Source organism: Phaethon aethereus (assembly GCF_964289735.1).
Source record: "Phaethon aethereus genome assembly, chromosome: 3".
Taxonomy (NCBI): Eukaryota; Metazoa; Chordata; class Aves; order Phaethontiformes; family Phaethontidae; genus Phaethon; species Phaethon aethereus.
This window is the reverse complement of record NC_138576.1, coordinates 125,458,977-125,480,835: the sequence shown is the minus strand read 5'-3', so window position 1 is coordinate 125,480,835 and position 21,859 is coordinate 125,458,977.

Below are 21,859 nucleotides of genomic sequence, written 5' to 3'. Positions count from 1 at the left end.
CTGCATGACTGTCACAGTGGTGACCTGCATGAACAAGAAGCACAAGTTCTGCTAAATTATTCTTTATTTTCCTTCTTGTTAGGCCTGTGAAAGAGCTGTCAGATTGACAGAGTCCTAAACATCACCAGGAGAATCAATTATTTGTTGTGATGTATGGGGTTTGGGAGAACTTAGTGTACACGTTTCTGGGGGGTTACTCAACCAGCTGGCAGAGACTGATGTGTCTGACAGAAAATTAGGGCTGGAAATGAGGGAACATATTTCTGAACAAGTTTATCACTGATGAAACAGTAGGTCTCAGGTCTGTATGCCCAATGCAGGATAATTGGTTTATAAAAACTTAGACCACTTTAAACTACCTTGTGTCAGGCACCAAAGAATTGAAATTTGTGATACTTCAGCAAGGGAGTTCTCAGCAAGCCTCACCCCTGCTTAAGGGCAGGATTTGCAGCAATGGGTTGGCCGAGGGTTCTCCTCTTACAATGGGTAGCATAACGGGAGTACGCATGCTTTGCACCATATGTGCTGTGACCAATGAAGAACCTTAATCCAATATGACAGCACGCTACTCTGTAGGTAAAAGTGCAGAAAGCTTTCTCTTCCACATCTTCATTTTGTGTGCTTTATTAATTCATGTGATGCCCGTATTTCTCTTTGGAAATTATTTTTATACCAGGACCCTAGTGCTTATTTGAGACGATGGGAAGGCTGCATAGAAGTTATAGAAATTATGTTAAGGATTAAAGCAAAGATTTTCAAATTTGGTGGTGGGAGCAGTGTGCAAAATTCCTTCTGAAAGAGGAAGGGCAGCAGTACAAGCAGCACATGTACTTTCCCGGTGCTGTCAGAGTTCTTGTTCTGCTCTCTGATGCTTCCTGAAAAATCTAACCAGCAATGTGTGCTTGGAACTCTTCTTGCCTTGCTTTTTACATCTTCCTGTAGTTCTCACATGTTCTGCCTGTGGCTTTGCAGCTCTTTCCATCCCAAGCGCTTTTTGGGCATGCTTCAGTGGGAACAGGGTTTATTCCTTCTCCAGGTTTGGAATTTGGACTCCCTATGAGAGCTCAACTCCAGCAGCAGATCTGAAATAAATCTCATTTTTAATATTGAGATTATCATTAGTCAGTTAAGGGTAAACAGAAAATAAGAACTAAAATGTTGAGGTGTGATGCTTTGATAAGCTTCTGGCTGGAAAATTACTGATTCAACTATATGGAAAAAATGCGGAGAAATCTGAAGCGGTGTGCTATCTTGGGTGTCTATTTTAAGAGGTTTTGCAGGTCTCTGGTATTCAAGAGTTGCTCAGTATTTACTTTTCTATAACGAGTTGTTTTAAACATTTTTACCTGGGAAACAAATACTTTGCTGATCTGAAGCAGGAGTCACTTGACCTTAGAAACCTTAAACGTAAACCTTAGAAAGACCTTGTGACTAGCTGCAAGAATTGCTGTGTTTTTGATGCCCCAACCTGTCACTGAAAATATGCTTATCTCTTTTTAGTAATGTACCTCAGCAAGGTATCTTGTCCCAGGAAGTGTGCGTGTCTCTTTTTTTCAGTTGCAGCACAGTACTGTTTCTTGTTCTAGCAAGGAGTGTTTCATAGCCAAAGTGTCTCCTTCCCATTCTTTCTCCCCTTTGTCATTCCCTGGGGCTTTACCAGCCCAGTTGATAAAGGTTCATCAGCATACTGTAGATTACCTCATCCTAAGATAAGAACTCAATACACAATTACAATTCTGTTTCTAAATAACAGTGGGCCAGGCTGTAATGCCTTCAGTCTTCCTAAACAGCATCCATGGTTCACTAGTGGAGTGGCTTGAAATCAAAATGCTGTTCCGTGAGGGTAAGAATATTCGAACTGAGCTCCAGAGTCAAGTCCAATGGATTTTAATTCAGTATTACTTTTTTAGTACTTCCCTTCTTTAATTTTCATCCAGTTTTCATGGATATATTCCAAAGATTGCTGTCCCACATCTGAAGTTCTTTGAATATCTGTTAAAAGCATGTACTCCAAGACCCCAAGGTGAATGATACCTGTCTCTCCTAAATGTTAGCAATGTTACTAATGCTGCTTTTTTCCCACATGTATTAACGATAGGACTGCTTTAGCAATGTCTTTTCCATGTGGAAAAATACAATTCAAAAATCTCTTCCTCTGCTATATTTGGTGTATGTTTTGTGTGTGAGAGGGCTGCAACAAGAAACAAAAGCAAGAACTAATATGAAGGGGAATTTCAACACCTGAAATGTTTTGGTTTTTAATAAAAGATACTTTCTCATCCACAATCAAAGTGTTTATTTTGGGATTTTCATTGAAATTGAGTTTTCAATGAAAACTCCAAAATTTTGTCAACAGTTGAATTGTGTTAGTTGAAGAAGCCAACATGGTTCAACAGAAAAATCTTGCCCAGTTCTAATCAGCAATGCTGGAAAAACTGTTGGATCTTACAGAAGTCTCCTTCAATCAATGAAAAGACAATCAGCTCTGGACTTGCTTCTGTTTATGTAACTGCAGCCAACATTGCTGCTGCTCTATCAAATGATCCTGCTGAGAACAAACCTTACTCCGTGTGGGGTTGAAATTGCCAGTGGTGCATTATAGCACGAGCAGAACCAGTGTTTGTAACAGTAATATCTGCAGACATGAGGTTGATTTCCAGAAAAACATCTCAGGACAACTGAGAAACGTTTCACAAATCCTGAATCTAGTTCTGCTTTGGAGAAGAGATCTGTAGCATGAGTAGGACTCATTTCTAACCTGTTTGCCCACTGAAATGCCACTCTCCACCCTTCTGGAAGCAGCAGACCGCATTGTGGAAGCACATGTGCTGGATACTGGTCCTCTTCCTTGTTCCCTGTGCTGGGTTCAGAGGGATCGCTCCTGAGCAAGAGCTTGTCCATGTGAATAATATGTCAGACAGGTTTCTAATGAATTTTAGAAAAATCTGTTAATTTTAGGATTCCTGGCTAATTACCAGGTAGACACGTGGTTGACTTTATAGTAAGTACAGCTCACTTCAGCCACTAGAAGTGTAGAATTGTAGAACTAGCATTGCTAACCCAAAGCATTAACTCATGAGTCAAGCCTCTCAAATCATACCACTGGTTTAAGATGATGAGATTTTGTAAATAATGGCTCCTGGTGTTTTATTTGACTGGTGATTATTTGGGTTCATGTTTCTGTATTTCATTTTGTGCAGCTGTGGGAATTAGAGTTTTACTGTTTTGTTTTTTCTAATAGCAGCTCTGATCATCACAGTCTATCTGCATTTATAGGGTCTTCATAAAGGTCTTCAAAATAGAAGTGGCAGAGAGACTTCTGCCTTCTGGCACCTCAAATTTTACTCCCAAACCTGAGCATAACTTTCCCTGAAAACTTTAAAGACAAGCATCTGGGGTGATTTGGAAGATAACTAGGTTTAGACATTTCCAGATTATGAAGCCAGCAATTCCTTATCATTTTAACTTGATTCACATGGCATGAGATAGAGATTACAATCTAGGAAATGATATAATCTTGTGAAGATTATATAGTTCAGTGTGAGTAGTATTAATGTTAAGTGTGCCGATAAAGCCTGCCATGCTTTCTTAAAATGGGTGTCAGATACCGGCACATCGTGCTCCCAGTGAAGGCAGTCAGGAGAACGTGAATCCTCATGGGGCACATCCAGCATCTTTGTTAGATAATTTGCTGCTTATCTCCAAATAAGCATATATAATAATATATAATATATTTTTGATGAGCAACTTTGAGCAATCTGTGTTAAGAAGATATTGGATGTTTTACAATATTCTCTCTCAGAGTCATTCCTGTAAAACTTTTTAATAATTTCTTAGACCAAATTCAACAGAAGTTTTGTCTAAGTGAGGAGTGCTGAAGGGATCTCTTGAGGGGCTTGGAGGTTTTCCTGTAGGTGAGCACAACTGTGTGTGAGTGCATCCTGGAGTGAATACTTAACTTTCAGTTCAAGGGGCTGACCATTTCCAAAAGGATGTCAGAATAGGCCTGCTCTTGTGTAATATTCCAAGCTCATTGAATTTGGGTTTTAGTGAGCATTAGGTGAGGAGTAGCAAGTGGTGACACCTGTAGGAGAATGTCCTGTGATGTAATAGGCACTAATATCCCTCCTAAAAGGGATTCTTTGCTTCCCTCACAGGTCTTCCTGTTTTCTCAGCTTTTATCCACTTTGATATTCAGAAAGGTGTTCTGCCTGAAAGGCAGTTTTTATCGTAGCGAGGTACTAATGCAGAGCAGAATGGAAGGCCACGTCATTATTTTCTCTTTTTTTATAATATTTTTTCTCTTTAAATAAAAGGGATTTCCTTTTCAGAAAGTGTCATTATTTGATAGCTATGAAAAGCTGAATAGTGTCGGGATGAGGCTCCCAATCAGTCCCTGCTCTCCCTATTGTGTACCTCTGCAAAAGATGAGGAGTCTACATAAACCAAATGAAGCTGCAAGTTCTTTCCAATTTGAAGAAGGCAAGGGAGAAAGTACTTAATTCCTGCTGCCTGTGACTTATTGGTAAAATGCCAGTTTTTGAAGAGTCCCAGACTTGCTCTGGGAACTTCTCTGGTAACCAAAGATGCACACGTGGTTTCTTTTGTATTCCAGGACTCCCCAGGTGTGTGCAAAGTGTAGAACAGGCACTGATGCTGAAGAGATACTTATGCCAGCTCCTGTCCTTTCATCTGAAGTTGGTAAGGAACCTCCTTTGAAAAGTTTTTTTTTACTAGAAGAGAGAGAGTTTCTCTCAAGGATGAGTGCCACCACAGGGAAAGGAAATTTCTCATAAACACAAGACGTCTCACATGTCCATCTCTTTCATCCCCTACCAGAAGCTCCACTGTACTTGAGTACCTGAAGTATCCTCATATGCAGCATGTACTATCTTGCATTAGGCTTCCCTAGACACTGCAACATGCAAGAGGAGCTTCAAGGGCTTTAGACTGAAGTCAAGATAGTGGTTAGGTGGTGGATTTCGTACCCCAAACCCACTGCGTTTGTGTGTAGAAGTCTCTGTTTTGTTAGCAGGACTGACAACAGCAGCAGATGGACATTTTGGGGTCAAAGCTTTCTACAGGGAAGTAAAGTAGGAATGCTTTTTCTCAGGACAACCCTCTGTGAAACTCTGAAATTCCACCAAAATGCATTGCTTTTCTGAAGACAAAACATCAGATTGTTTCCTAGGTCTTTCTTATTTGGGTTTTCTTTTTCCTTTTGTCAAAAAAAAAAATTATCAGCAGGACATTACTGCATTTAAAAACACAGGAAATGTTTTTGTTTCTTTAAACCTTTTGGTAGAAAATATTTCTCACTTTTCTTCTAGTTGCGATCAGAATCTCATCTGCACTTCTCAGGTGCTATCTGTATCTAATCTGAACAGGCACAGGAGGTACTTGAAGCTGTCACATCGGCAGATGTATTTGAAAACCATTCCCTGGAACAAACTCAGTGCAAGTCGGTGGTGGGGGAAGGGAAGAGCAAGACTTAATTTTAAGCTGTTTGCGAGAGGCACTGTCATTATGTTCTGTATGCATTAAATGCAAACACAGAACAGGTTCAGGTCTGTGGCTGGGGCTCTTAGGTGTGACAGCAGTACAAATGAAATAATAATATCAAGTAATCTCAGTTTGTCATTAACCCTGCAGTAAATGCCTGTTTCACTTGCCAGGTAGGAGCACTCGGGGACCTCAGCTGAAATTGGCACCTTATTGTGCTAAGCACACACAGACACCTAATTAAAGACAGTCCCTTTCAGTAAAGTGTTTTTTGGTATAGATGGGCAAGACAGATAAAGGATGGGGATAAGAAAGGATAATTATCCCTGTTTCACAGATGGGAAGCTTAGGAACTCTGGTCACACAGGGAATCTGCCGTGGCTTTTCTGTGCTATCCTGGAAGCATACTGTGGGTTAGCAGGGTCTTATATCCTAGCCCTGTGCTTCAGTCACAAGACCATCCTTCCTTTGCAGAAGGATGCATCGAGCGCTTATGTAGCAATTAACGTTTTCCTTGTTCCTCTTTTAAAAAAAGCTCCCTGACCATTTTGGTTTCTCTCAGCCTCTCAGGGTGTTAGTCATCATTTAAAATACACACAATGATTAAAATGAGTCTGATCATGTTCAAGTACAATATTTCAGGGAGGCTACTTGGTATGACTTGCATGAGGACATGAAATGCCAGAAGGACCAGTGCAATCAACAGCAAACTTCTGTGCCAAAAAGAGTGGGTGGGGTCATGTGCCGTATACAAGGGATTCATAAATGTTTACTATAATTTGCTGCCTGGTTATATTTGACCTCTGTGGGTTGGCACATGGACTGATTTATTGCATCCATGCTATCTTAATTACTAAGGACACAGCTGAGAGCTTTTTAAAATTAAAAGCGACTTATTTTCCTCAATTACTTAAGTGCAGAGGCTCAAGCACATACGCAGTTGTATTTTTCTATCAAGAGACTATGTGATTTGTATAGCCAGTTCCACTAGTTTGTGGTTCTCCAAGGTACTGGACTTTGGGTATGCGTGGAGGCAGGCACTTGACACTGGCTCATACAGATATGTTTACCAAGACTTTGCAAACTTTTCTTCCCCCTACTGCTGGTCCTGCTTACAAACCTTTGTTCTTCCGGGTCTCAGCTGGAACTGGAAGGCAAAATGAAGAAAGTCTCTGAAAGGTTGCTCCGAGTGTTTTTGCAACCCAGCTGGATGCAGGTATTATTGGAGACCTCATGAGAAGGATTATTCCAACAACATTTTCACCCTGGCTTCGTGGACTAAGGGATACAAACAAGTTTTAAATAGGTATCCAAACTTACGCTTGCTTAGCCAAATTCAAGACACTGAAGCTTTTGATGCAGCCCTGCGAACGGGTATATTGTTGGACCATTTTGAGTGTGTGACACTAAGCAGTTATGTAGCGGGTCAGCAGGAATTCACAAGTGCTTGGACTTAATTTTTTCATAGTTCTCATCTTGAAAACATGTCTGAATAATCAGGTCCAGACTTTAGGGAAGCTGGCTTTCTGCTTTTCTTTCAGCTATAGCTCTGTCTTGACTTCAGTGAATTTAGGTAAAGATTATGAGAAGCGGTTTGCAATTTGAAGTTCTCTGGGACATGAGACTTCCTCAAAGGGTCTAGCTTTCAGAGGCCTTTTCAGTGTAGCCCCTAAAAGCTTGAAGAATCCAAATTGCTCTTACCTTTCTCTTACTTATTATTGCACTTCTGTGTACGGATAAGGTACATAACCATCTCTATGGATCTGAATTTGCAGATGCTCTAGCTGTGCTAAAACATAGTTGCAGACTCAGGTACTTACAGGATTTATTCTTCTTTCACATTAGTTATGCTCACACGTAACTCATCTGTAGTTGGTGGCATTTTTCTTCATGTCAGATAGCAGTGCAGTGATTTTCAGCATCTGGTTCCAGGACCCCAAGCATCCTCTGCAGGATCTGAGACAAGTAAAACACTCGGTAAAGCAAACCTGTCAGAAGACATAAAGTCACACCAAAGATGTTCACATCTCTTCTGTAAGTGGAAACAAGTTATAAACTCTGAACTGCTGTGAGAAAGGTGGTAATTCAGTTTCTGTAAATCTCCATGATAGCTCATCTCGTACTCATTCCAGGATTTAAAATACAGAATGCAAATAGCAACGTCATACAAAAGTGTGTTTCTCTCCCTTTAACAGATCACTTGTTGAGAAAGCAGCTGAAATTAATTCAGGCTATCCTAGTCCTAAGTCTGTCTACTCTTGCAGAGCATGGGGAGGAAAGGGGGAGACTGCAATATCATGGTGTTTGTGAGCTACTAACAAAACTACAGCCGCTCTGGAATAAAACGGGCAGGCTGCAGGCGGGAGGACCACCTGAGGACAGCCTTCCAGCCCCCTTGCTTCCTGCGCAGCTACTGCCTACTTCTGACAATACAGCATAGAGAGAGGAACGGTCCCCTGGTCACCGACTGTGCATCTACATTGCAACTGGGAGGTGTGATTGCAGTACAGATAATCAAATAACAGCTAGCTTTAATCTTCACAGGGCTTAGGGCAGGCTGGACAAGCCTGCCTGGGATACGGTGTGCATATTCAAGAGCTGGTGCCTGAACTCTGTGTCGCCACTGCTTAAGGTATCCAAAGTAGCTAGATGGAAGTTGGTCAATGTGTTGCTCTTGTGCTTTGACTGCAAAGTCACAGCTGCAACTTAAGGTGTTGTAAGTTAACTTGAGCAATAGGCATTTTCCATCCAGAATTACTATGGAGATGCTCCCAGTTCTGTACAAACCTCAGGTCCCATTGCTCTCACGACGGGCAGCAAAACCAGCACTAGTTCCTGAAGGACTTGCAGTCCAAATGTGCAGGATGTCTCTCTGTACAGGCGGAGATGGATCTGGCAGTGGAATGACTTCTTAATGGACACGCCAGAAGGCCCAAACGATCTGGAAACTTAGACCAAGTTGCCAATCCAGACCCATAATAATAACAACAAATCTTTTTGCCTAGAACATTCACTGAGTGCTAGGATCTGTTTATTGAGCTATGTTACAAAAGGGTATTAAATACAGAAGACCTGATCATAGAGAAGAGAAAAGCAGGGGAAGGGCAAAAAACATTTGAAACTTGGGACAACAAAGGAGAGAAAACTGAATTGTTAAGATGTAAATATGGATGATGTGTACACAGATACACCTGGAATGGGGAACTGAGTCTGTGATTGTACAGTACCAAAGGCAGAAGAGAAGCATAAAGAACATGAAGCTTTCAAAGAGGCCCCTGTAGCAAGTCAGAACTAACCCTTGGAGCGAGATTGGAGGGAGACCAGCATTGTAGAAACCTAGAGAGCCAGTTAGTAAAGAGTCATGTAATTAAACCTTGAGTCCAATGGCAGCAGAGTCCTCCATGAAATCATGACTCTACTGAAATCAGTGGCAAAAATCCCAGTGATGTCAGTGGAGAAGCTCCTGGCATTTACCCATAGCAATCTCTGCTGATTCTGCTCATGAGCTATGGGACTGTACGTGGTACTGTAGTCTGCATGAAAAGCAAAGGTTAGTAATAGGTAGATTCATGTGTGCACTGAAAGCATTTTTTTTTTTTTTCAGAAATATGGCTTTTTGATTAGGTGTGTTTCTTTTGAAATGTGCTTGCTCTCTTTGAGAAAGTGCCACTATCACATCAAAAAAATGAAACTCTTGAAAAGCAGTAAGTTTTCAGCTGAAGTAAATGACCATCCTGGAAAACGTCATTCATCTCAAGAACCTGACCTGTAGAGTCAAAGGGAAGCACGATTTCATTTCCGATGGCCACCGAAGACACCACCTTGAATCACAATATGAAGGGATTGGCTGGAATACTGCAGCGATGTTTTACCTCCACGTCAAAATTTTTAGCACAAAACCCCGTTCTGTTTTGTGAGCAATGCAGAAGCCGAACTGAGAGGTCTGCTTGGACAAAACCCTGTTTATCCAGCTGCTGCACAGGAAAAATCAGCTTCTTCCCAGGATAAGCCAGCATCTTGCCACCTCTCAGAAGGTGTATTGTCACCTCTTCAAGGGTAACAGCACCCCAGGCTGAGTCCCTGGATGCAGGAGTTGGACCCGGGGCCGACTGATGTAGTCAGTAGAGGGAGACAGAGAGCCACACTGCGAGCCTGTACTGGGCTTTACAGCTTTGTTAGCAGATGCGTAAGAAATGGCATTTTGTTCTGTGTTTTTACAGTGACTGTTGCGCTGGAGTATTGGTCTGTGAGCAGAGACCCTGTATGCTTTGATAATACAGTTGGAGAATAATAGCTCAACAAAGGAGCATTATTTGATAAATCTAACTTAAAATAAAGGCCAGTTTTGCAAAGCAAATTCAAAGCCATGACAGCAAAGGCTTTTCATTTTATTTGCTGCTGAAAGGAAGGTGCTTAAGGGCCTGTCTCCAAAGGGAAAATATGTGCTCCTTTAATTGCATCTTTTCTGGCAAAGGGAGAGTGCATTATTATTATTATTATTTATTATTATTGTTAGACATATTAGAAAGAGCTATATGCTGTAATATCCTTCATCGCAACCACATTGATTAGCCCTAACTGAGACTGTAGTATAATATTAACAGGAGGCACATAGGACTCGTTTGGCCTGTCCTGTTTGTTACTTAATTACGCATGTATAAAGTAAGAGGCACAGCACCTGTAGAGATTCCCAGCACCTCCTGTTAATCTGAGGCAGGAGCTGCAGTGTCTGAGAGCAGTAACCAAATCCTGCAAGCGTGTTTACATTTTGAACTTACCAAATCTTCCCAAGTGGAATGCAGGGTCCGGTTTCAGCCAAGGAACTGTTAGCAGTGAGTGAGAGTTAATGGATCAATCTGCTGTCTCTTGTCAGTGCTTTTACTGTTGACTTCTGGAATGTGTTTGATGAAAAGAAAGCAACTTCTTGAGACAGAAGATACAGATGTAGCATGTTAAGGTTGGGACCTACATGAACAGTAAAGCAATGTTATCAGTGTTTCGTTTCCCCAGTGCTGCTTGCCAAAACTGACAATAGAATAGCAGCAAAGCATTTCTTTTTTTAACTACCATAACTGCACATTAACCATTTGCTCCGATTCTTTTTGGAGACACAGTCAGATATTGTACTGGCGTTACAAGTGAAAGATTCCTGATACTTAAATGGGAGCATGTTGCACAGCCCCCTGCTGCCTTTCTGTGGCCAGTGGAAGCTGCTTTCTGAAAAGCTGAATTAAAATGGGATTTGCAGGATTGTTCAGCCGAACCAAGCCTGCTGGCTCCTCATGCTTTACGTGCTACCCACCAGCAGAACACCCGGGCACCATGCAGATCTCATGGGATGCATTCATTCTCCTCCTCTCCCGACAAGGCAGGCTGTCGCCCAAACTGCACTGTAATTTTGAGGCATGTGCGTTGTACCCACCCAGCAGAATGCAGTGCTATGTGGAGATACCCAGGCCAGCACTGAGCGTGCTGTAGCTGGGAATGCTGTGGCGAGAGCTATCCACAATCAGATTATATTCCACTCTTGGCTGAATGTAGACCAACACCAGGATATTGCTCTTCTACTGGAGCCAGGTTGTTAAGCGTTAGCTCTGATATGCCTACCTGGTACTATGGATACCCTTGTGCTGTGTAGACATAACCACAGAGGCTAAAACCCAGATCCATCGAGGTATTTAGGCTTTTAACTCTCACTGAAATGAACAGGAGTTAAAAGCCTAAATACCTTTGGGGATTTGGGCCTAAGTGGCTTACAGAAAGCCTGTGGCACAGCAGAGACTCAGATATTTTGACTCAGAGGCTAGTGCCTCCAATATGAAATCATTCTTCCTCTCTACATCTGGTAGCAGTTTGCATTCACATTTCCCAGCTCGGGCCATCAAAAATATGCCCATGCTTAGGACAGGAGGTGAAGAATAATTTAGGTAATTGAAACTACAGCAGGAATGTGGTTCTGTCAGAGGGCTGCTGCCTGACCTGGAATTTAACCAGACAAGTAGGGCTTGGGGAAACTGCGCGCCAGCTCTTGCCTTTCAGGTGCACTGAAGGCAGTTAGTTTCTCTGGTAGAAGAGGGACAAATAGTTGAGCTTATGTGTCTGTTGAAAAGGAAGCCATATTGCTGAGAATGAAAGCAGGAGACGTGCCAAACACTTGCCTTGTTATCCACATGACTGTTTATCAGTTATAACTAGAGCTGAGCCAATAATTCTTAATGGGTAATTCATATGATGAATATCTCCCCCTTACACTATGTTTGAATGGTGTATGAACCAGCCATTACTTTCAAATATTTATTTACTAGTCACAATTATTTGTTTAATACTGTGAATAATTCATGGTTTGTGGAATGTTTTCAGGCAGTTCTCTGAAAGTAGCCAATATCCAGGCTATTTTCATTGGGCAGAGAAGTAAATGTCGCCTTTTTCTGATTACGCCAGTGTTAACTGAGGATAACTTGAAGTCAAAAGGCTGGATCCTTCACTGATGTAATTTGGCATAGCTCCGTTTTTTTCAATTGATTTCAAATGACCAGTGTTAATTCACACCAACTTACTAGATGGTCCTGAAAAGAAGAATTGTACGAAGGAAGAATGACTCCCACACCATATTGTCCCAGAACTGGCTAAATGTACTGCATTTTACAGTCACATCTTTTAATGAAAATTCTCATATGTATAAGTTCAAAATTTACATTTAAAAATATCATTCAATATTAGTACCTCAGTTGTTTATTAATGAGTAGCTTTGCAGTAAATTATGCTTGTGTGATTGTACACACACAGTGATGATTTTTTCAGAAATAGTCCAAGTCCAGTTTTTATTTGCAGGGCAGGAGGGAGATTGTTTTGAGGACAAATCTGTGGCTTGTGTTGAGGTTAACCTGCAAAACTTCCTTGTTCAGTGTGCAGAACTTTTCAGTTCCAGTATTACTCCTACCATTACAAAATCTTCCCTTATATAAGTCTCACTGACGTCAGTGGAGCTTTGCCTCTTGTATTTGCTTTATCAGATTTCCAATCCTCAAAGCTATTTTAGAAGACATTTTTAACTATATTCTCTGTGGTACCCACCTAATGGTGGGCAAAGTAGGGCACGGGATTGTGTCTCTGTAATCCTCACACCAGTTGTCCATGGTCTCCAGGGATTGTATGTCAGAAGGATTTTATTGGAATACCTCATGCCTTGTCTGTGTCCTGTATCTGTCCCTCTCTGTCCCAGTTCCCTTCATTACAACAGCAAACTATACATAGTGATACCACCAAGAGAACCAGGGACGGGTTAAAGGCTTGGTCCCTAAAAGTAGATTTGTACGTCATTTCCAGAGCAACATGTCAGGCTTACACTCAACATCGCTGCAAATTTCCCAGCTGAATCTATGCATATCTATGTTCCTCTTTGGCATTTTTTGTCTAGCTATACAGCAAAAATTTAAACGCTGCCACTCAGATTGCCACTATAACATGGCTGTGGTCTTGGCAGCAGGATCCTTGTGTTCATAGCAAACTGATTGTTAACAGCACTTCATATGGAGAAATCTTGTGCTTTTCTTCTCTTTAGTTCTTGCTTTTTGGTACTTCTGCTCCACTGATGATATGGCTCCTAGAAATACAAAAGCATAAAGAAAAAATCTCATTTCAGAAAGATTTGTTGCTTTTTTTTGCTGAAGTAGCACAACCAATTTGAATGTTAAAGACTTTACTCAGACTAAATGTCCAGGTGCATGCCTTTGCTCACTACACGTAATTTACTAATGAGTGGATCCAGACAAACAAACTGAGGATCCAGCATGCCCTCTGGCTGCCTATAAAAATGAGGAAAGATAATGAAGTGGTGTGAATCAAGGCCTTTCTGTAGCAGCGAGGCATGAAAAAACTGGAACACAACAGCTTTTGCTGTTAGGTACCAAATATTATCTCAACAGTTCTGTAACCAACCATGGGACCAAATAGGTTTCACAAACCTTATTAGATTAGCACAGTTGGCTGTTTGATATTTTTCATGTCTCAGGTTTCATGTTTCTGGATGTCAACGAAAGTTTCCGTTGTGAAATTTGTATATGTTTGGTTTTTGACTGTGCAATGGTAAGCGTGATTCTCAGAGAGGCACAGCTACTGACCTTTCTTTAATTACAAGCAAATGCAGGGGGTTGATGGATATTGCCATACTGTTGGTCTCTTCTGTCGAGTGAACATTACTGAACAGCCTTCTGAAAAACAGTGGTGTCTTTGTACTGCAGGCTGCAGTTCACTATGAACACACCTGATTACACCAAGCTCTTTTTAAGCAGAGCCCTGCACAGTGTCAAAGGAAAACGTTTTATTGTAGGTGTAGGGAAGAGCAGATGCACGGAAGAAAGGTCAAAGAAGAAGAGAACCAACTGACCCGCTAAAACAGAGCATCTTTGGGGATTTTTAGCAGAGAACTTCTTTGTCTTCCAACCACTGTGATGGTGCAACCTTCTATCAGAAAGAACTGCTGTGACCTGAAAGATATGATACCTTTTTGCATAAAGTCCTTCCAGCCTGTTCAAAGGCAGTAGTTCTTTTTCAACCATGTACTGTCATTACAACTGTTTCCTGGACTGTGATTCAGAGCTCAGTCCTGCAAACACTTGGCTTCCCATTTGTATTTGTATTTGTATGAGTCTCACTTCCTGAAGCACAGTCCTCAGAGACACAGGCTTGAAAAATTGTCCCTATTGACAGTGACAGAGATGAAGAAGACACACACACCCGCCCCCGCACAGGGGAACTGGCTGCCTGTGTGTTGGTACAGCCACACAGTGCAGCGCTGTCTTGGGGACACTTGTGTCTGTCCAGGGCAGACCTACTTCAGGGTCATGCTATGCTGGGCTATTTCAACAGGACAAAAGAGCCCTGGCATAGTGTCACACCAACTTGGTTATACTGCTTTGGTTCTTGCTCTGTAGCTAACTTAGGAGACGTTCGCTCAGAAGTCTCTGAAGCATTGGGTGGTCGGCAGCGCGTGTGTACCCCCAGACACTTGTCCGTGCCCATCAGGGAGATGCCTCTAAGAGGGGGACTGGCATTAGCGTTTTATTTGAGACCAACAGTGTGCTTCTGAAATGAGTCTCCTAGTGATCCCCACTTAACTGCACATTTATGTCACAGAGCAGTCATGGAGGACATGAACTGGATTCCTCTGGGATGGCACTAAGCTGGTAGATGTGCTTCAGGACTGCACCTGGCACAGGACAGCTCGTGCTGGTTGCTACTGCCGCTAGACTGCAGCTAGTCCAAAGTAAAGCACATATAGAATGGAAATGCACAGTGTGGATGTCAGGTCCTCAGCACCAATTGTTTCTCTTTACATATCCATTCCTCCTCTTCTGCGCTACTTGCTATTATAGGTGTGGTCAGAGATGCTGCAAGTCCCATCTCAGTACACTGACCTTTCTTACCCTCCCCTGGGCCATGCCATTCAGACCATTTTCAATATGTATGTAAGACTTTGGGAAGTCAGGTTGACTTTGATAAGACTCTCCATATGCTTACAGTGATTTCTGTATGTAAATACCTCGCTGAATAGGGACTGGTGGGTCAGATTAGGCAGTACAAAACCTAGACCTCTTGTACAGTTGCAAAGCTATGAGGTGTGTAAGGGGCAAAGGGTGAATTTCTTTCTCCCCTTGTTGTATAGTATCTGATCACATCTCATGATAGTCCCCTTCCCCTTACTTGCACTCATATAATTACTAAACATTGCTCTTTCGTGCTGCTTCTGGAGACTGACACTGTTGAAGCATGTAGTTTAGCTCTCTTATTGACCCTCTGGGGGAAAGATAGGAAGAAACACAGAAATTAAACGTAGGTGGGGTAGCAATGGTAATTATGTTGGATCATAACTTCCACTGATCTAATTAATGCCACCTAAGTTGTGGCTTGTGCAACTGCCTTGATTTATTGGTTATATCCACAGTTTGCAGAATGACGTTTTTGCAGAAGGCCCGTGGCTCTGATACACAGAGCGATAGAAGTCGTATTTCATGAACACCATGCATATAGTTACAGTATGTATACCAGTTTGAAAGGTGCCTGTTCTCTGATGCTCTTCAGAGGCACTGGAAATTGGTGATCCAAATAGGATTAATGATGTAGGCTGTACAGCTCAATCAGTTTGTTTCCAGCTCAAATCCCTTCATGTGCTCTTAAAATTACATTTTCCTATTGAACACAGTGTAACAAGCTCTAGGTGTTCCCAGCATCAAGCGACAGTAAAAGATGACTCTCACCGAAGTTCTAGTTTATGTATTTGTTTTATTACTCAGGATATGTCTGGATTTTACAGCTGAGTATGTTAGGAATTTAGTTACAAGTTGAAACCACTTTATAATGCGTGGCTATAAAGATCAAAGGTTGCAAAACCAACATCGGAGAGCCAAGTCCTGCTCTTCCAAGGCTCATCAATCATGACTTAGTTCTGGCCCTTTTCACATAATTTTCTACCGTGTGCTGTCATTCAGACAAATGTTTACCCATAGCAGTAGACCAGAGACTCCCACAACTCTTACGCTAAGTGTTGCCATCAGTTCCGGACAGCACTTCTCTTTTTCTATTTACCTGGTATCTCTTTTTTCCTGCTCATTTTTTTTCATTATCTCACAGTTGATAATTTGAGGTATATGGCTTCCACTAGTGGCACACTGGGAGTTCTTCTTTCTTCCAGGTGGACAAAAATCAAGATTAATATAAGATCAAGATAAAGATCTTCCTTGGTTCCCCCTAGGTATCTGCTGAAGGCCATTACATTCGTACTTGCTGAAGTTCTGCAACCCTCTGCCAGCCCGTGAAGCAGAAATAAAGCAGGAGAAACCAAAATAAAAGCTTTATCCAGTGAGTCTGACCATACTCTCCTATCGGATAAATCACTGAAGGAAGAGTTGAGGTGAACCAGACTCTTCTTGCACCACTGCTATAAGTTTGCTCTATGGTGCTGGGCAGGTCATTTTATTTTTGGTTTCCTATCTTTGTTTCTCTTTTCATTGTGAGCTGCTCAAGTAAGGGGCAGCCTTTTGCATAACGGGGCACCCATGAGCCACATTCTTAGGAGGTTTCTTGATGCTGCTGTAGTAGAAAAAACTATCTTCGTGCGATTCATCATCCCCACTTTGGCTGGGAAAACCGGAACACATATTATGAGTTTTCTTATGAAAGATTCTTTGGTGGGGGATGCAAGAACAACTGGTAGGCACTGGGATCACTAGTAATTCTGTTTTTTGGGGTCTTCCTAAATGAATTTTTCCCCAAGATATTAATTCTGTCAAAAACTAAAACAAAAAAAAGTTTCATTTTGTCTCAGATAAAGTGTATTGTGCAATCTGAAACAAAATATTTCATTTATTAGTTATTGAAACTTTTAAAGTTATTTATTTAAAAAATAAAGTTAATTTAAAAGTAAAGCAACTTTTTGAATGGAGAAATTCAGACTTTTCTCTAGAAATATCTAAATTAAATATTTAAATAAAAATGAGCATCTGTATATTAGATTTAGCATCAAAATGTAATAGCTGTTGACTTTAGGTTTTAGTTTTGCCTACTTTGGTGACAGAGTTTGAGAAAGTCTGCAGCATAAAATGCATTTTAGTGTTTTTGAGACCTGAAAGTTTTACCTGCTTCTGTTCCTGAACAAATTTTTTGTGGAACTTCAAGGAGTAGATTGAGATTATAGGCAGTTGTCATTTAAGTTACAGGGTTAGAAATGAGAATTAATCTCAACGGCTGTTCATTTGTTTCCTGTCTGAAATGCTGTTTCTATGAATCTGCCTTCGGTTTTCCCACCCCATGCTGTCCATTGCTTGTAAGGATAGCTAGGAAGAATAATGATTAATGTAGTTTGCTTGTTATTGTGGCTGTCACTGTCATGGCTGGAGGTTCAGATGCGTATTTGGCAATGAAAATCCAGATTTTCAGATATGATTGGTGAGTCTGGGTATTTGGTTTTTTCACTGCCTTGTCTTTGGATATGTGAAAGAAGCTCAAAGCATTGAGCATTAATTTTTTAAGGTGCCTGAGAAAATAGTCGCAGGCAGAACTGTTTCCTGTTCTACTTTGTGCCTTTGAGGCTGCAAGAAAGTTGCATCAAAAGGGAAAACAGCAAAAAATGAAACAGGGAAGCACGGTTGCATTATCATTCTGAAGAAGCATTTTTATGCAAATGCATGTAACAGTTAAAATAAAGCTCATGTTATGTTGCCTTTGACTTTTGTAACTGTTGGGGTGTGACAGGATTTAAACTTTTCATGGCATGCCAAAAATATTTCTTAACATAAAGTTACTTTGACTAGCTAATGTAATTATGTCCATTACTCACAAGGATTCCACTTTGTCCTGTACTTTGTCTTATTAATGTATTTACTGCTAGCGGGAGCTGGGGCCACTGTTGATACCAGCACTCAGATGTTTCTTGCTGCTGCTGTTCGCCCTGAAAAGTCAGCTGGAGGTTTCGTGGAGGAGGATAGTTATCTGGCTCCCTTGAGGGCTGGGAATGACATGAGCTCCCGGGGTGGAGTAGAGATGGAGGTAGAGGTAGGATTTGAGCTGGTGGCTGCTGCAGAGCTGAGGCAGAGGCTGGGCGAGTGGTGCTGGGTGAAACCCCTATGGACCCATGAGCTGTGTCCCCAGCTGGAAGGAGCCCTGTGGATAAACTGAATTGACACTGGCTGGGGCTTCAGTGGGGAGCAGGTTTGTGCTGGTCCTCAGGCGTAAGGTTGTGGGAGAGTGTAGGATTGCTGCTGGGGTAAGCTTACGTTTGGTGGCCCTTCTGCCTGGATTTCCACCTGAGGCTGGCCGGGATTTGAATTAGAAAATTTCTGTTTGGCTGATTTGGTTGGGGATTAGGTTGTATGGCATTGGGTGGGATTTTAAAAGACGCTCAGCTGAACGCCCTTTAACTTGCAAGAACGCAAAGTTATTTCTCCCCATCAGTCCTCATAACTTCTGAGGGAGCTATTTTTCTGTCCTTTCAAGGCATAGCCCAGATATCTGAGATATACATCCCTTGTGAGCACAGGACCATGTGGGTGCACCTCTCCCTGCCCTCCTGGGCCAGGGGTATGGGCAGATGCGGAGACCTACAGCCTCAAGTTGATTTAATCTGTACCTGCTTCTGTAACTGCGCCTGCCTTCCTCTGACCCAAATTACCTAACTCAGCTGGTATTTCCTTCCTCATATTCCTTCCCTTACATCTACGCATCTCACCTGCTATAGTTTAACTGGCTGCAGTGGGGGAGTTGGGGAAACTGTGTGCTAACACTGCGCCCACCTCTGCCCTTCTCCCTGCCTGGCTTAGAGAGACACTGTGTAAATGGAATTTTTAACATCAAAAGTTTCAATTATGGCAGGAAATGTCAGGCCGACAGAGTATGACTGTTCCAGGTTTCCCATAAGGAATACTCCCACCCCTACTATTTACCCATATGGAAAAAACAACCTCCGATGGTATTTTTTTAAGTTCTCAGGTAAACGGAGCTGAATGGTATCATCACATACACGGCAGGCTTTCTACAGGAGATGAAAAAGTGTAAATCATAGCACAGGGTCCAGAGCCTTTACAGTGCCTTTTTCATGCATGAAAATCCTGGGATACAGGCTAAGTAGAATGGGGGCTGTTTGAGAGGCAGCTTAACCTCTAGCAAGTTAGCAGTCTCGGGGAAAGAGGAACAGGATGGAAATGTTGATCTCAGAGCAGGAGATCATATGGAAAGCAGCATACAGAGTGGCACATACACGTAACGCTAGAAAAGGTGGGTTACAGGAGAGCCTTACTGGGCTGCTTTCTAGGAGATGCAGGTTGTCAGTGCAATGACCAGCGGAGTTGTGCACGTTCAAGGAGAGCCTGGCTCTGTCTTCTTGGTACTGTCTCTGAGGTAGTTGAGACAGGAATAAGGACTGCCTTTCCTTCATCTTCTCTTCTAGAAGCTGAACAAACCTAATTCTCTCAGCCTCTCCTTGGTCATCATGAGCTCCAGCTCCTGATCATCTTGGTTGCTCTCACCTCGATTCATCCAGAAGGTGTATCCCTGACATGTCTTGCAGGTCACTAGGCAGTATCAAGCTCAGCTTTTACTAGAAGAAATTTAAGACGTTTTCCATGTCCTCAGAGATCTCCAGTGGTCTTGGGTCTTGCTTCATAGTACAGAGCCACTGCTGAGATGGATGATACAGTCACTTAATTCACTACCACTCCTGCAGGGACTCCATCATTTACGTCAAGCAGGAACAGGTGATGCTTTTAATGACAGTGTTCAACCTGTGGGATTGGCTTGGACATACTGGTTCCTGAAATCGCAACTGGGGCTTCCAAAAAAGCCTGGAGAACTTCAGTGGTCAAATTAAATCAGTAAATGTAGTAAGGAATTTAGCATTTAAGTCACCTGGCTCTTCAGGATAATTCAGTGTATCCCAAAATCAGGCTCAGTCAGCATATTGTCCAGCAGAAAAGCTGTTGCTGTTTTCAGAAGCATTTAAGCTCTCCAGTCTGCTCAGCAAACTGCTTCCTAATGGGAAGTGTCTGTCTTCATGTGTGCTGTATGTATAGATTTGCACTTATTTACGGGAGGGAGGTTTTGAGTGAGGTGAGTTGGTAATGTCATGTGAAACCTCATTGTGTTTCTCTGCAGAATGGCACAAGATCATAGCACAATACAATATGTTTTGCAGACGTGGTGGTACAGTGCTTCTGACTAGGGAAAGTGGGAACACAAAAATTTAATAGAAAATGGTGAGATTTTGGAATTTTTGATTCCATAGGAAGATGAAAGCAAGGCTTCTTGAAATGTTTCATGAAATGAAAATGAAAGGGAAGGAGAACTTTTTTAAAATAGCTGTTAGCTTGCTGTTTAAGGGATTCACCTGGACAGAGGGAGCTGTGCATTGAACTTCCTGCCCTCTACCAAACAGAGCAGGAATTTTTACCTGTATCTCGTGTGTGAGCCTGGGTGGTAGTGAAGAGGGCTCTGTCCTCAGCAGGACTCGGGGACATTTGGGATGGGTTGTATTCACAGCGTTACTTGGGGAGATGGAAAGATGAGCGATGTGTCAGCAAGCAGATCCAGCCGTGGGTTCATCCACAGGCACTGTCCTCAGCAACTCAGCTCAGCTCTGGCTCACATGGCACTGGGAGGACCCTCTAATAAACAGATGAACAGGGTGAAGGACCATGAGAAAGGGTGGGAGAAGGCATCCTCTGAAATCTTTATCTACAAATACAAGTGGTAGATGTCAAGGTTGGTTTTTTTTTTTTTTTTGAGAAGCTTCTTAGCTATGGAAAAAAACGTAGCACTATTCCCCATGATGTAAATCTGTATAGATTTAAATTGATGGGAGAATTTTGCAACTTAAGAGGTATAGCTCTGTGAAGTCAGTGCAGTCATACCAAATTATATCAGCTATGGATATAACCCATCATTTTTAAGGGTATCATTCTTCCATATAAGAAAAGGCAAGGGAATGGGGGTATGCAAGGGAGAAAATGAAGAAAAAACCACAGCACAGGATTTACAAAATCTTGTCCATCACTTTTATCAGCCTCTGCATGGAAAACATCTGCACGTTACAAAACACTTCGATGTCTACCGTACAAACTGTGGGCCCTTCTATCTGCTGAATGGTACATTCAAAGGGCATTGCTTCTCTGATGTCAGCTGCCCTTGCTGGGAATAGGCAAATTGAATATTGCTCTTAGCAGCTGAACATACACCACCTGCTGATTCCAGTGAGTTCATTCCGCTTGTCCGCAAACATAAAATATTGGAAGGGTTGCAATTATTGTTCCTTTGGAGATATTAAAGTTTAGAAGCTGCCTCTAATGACTGATGTATAGGGGGTAGAGCGTGATCTTTCCATGGAAAGTTGATGGCTACTACAAGATAAACCTTGTGTGAGTAAAATAAATAACATCTTTCTCTTAGCATTAGCTTAATGCATGATGTTTGGTTAACCAGTGGTGCCAAATCCAATGGGAATATGCCTGTAATACCAGGAAACCATGTAGCTTTCTAAGTTCAGAAATCCGGTGGGTGAAACACTGACCAGTAATGCAAGAGACCAGCACAGATGTTTGCAGTCCCTCTTGGGGCTTTATGTCTACATGGAAGAACTTGGCTAACCAGTTCTGCTTCAAGCCTTTGTGCTAGAGCAGCACCGCCTGTGCACACGTGGCGGTCTTCATGTCCTTGTTGCTTATTGGAGGTGTAGGAACAGCAGTGGGTTCCCTGTCCTAGGCTCAGTCATAAAAGGCAGCTTAGAACAAGGGAAAATAGGAGGGCAAGGAGCAAAGGACGTGCACAAAGCCAGTTGTGTGTGTAAAACAACTGTGCTTTTAGTTTGTTGTAG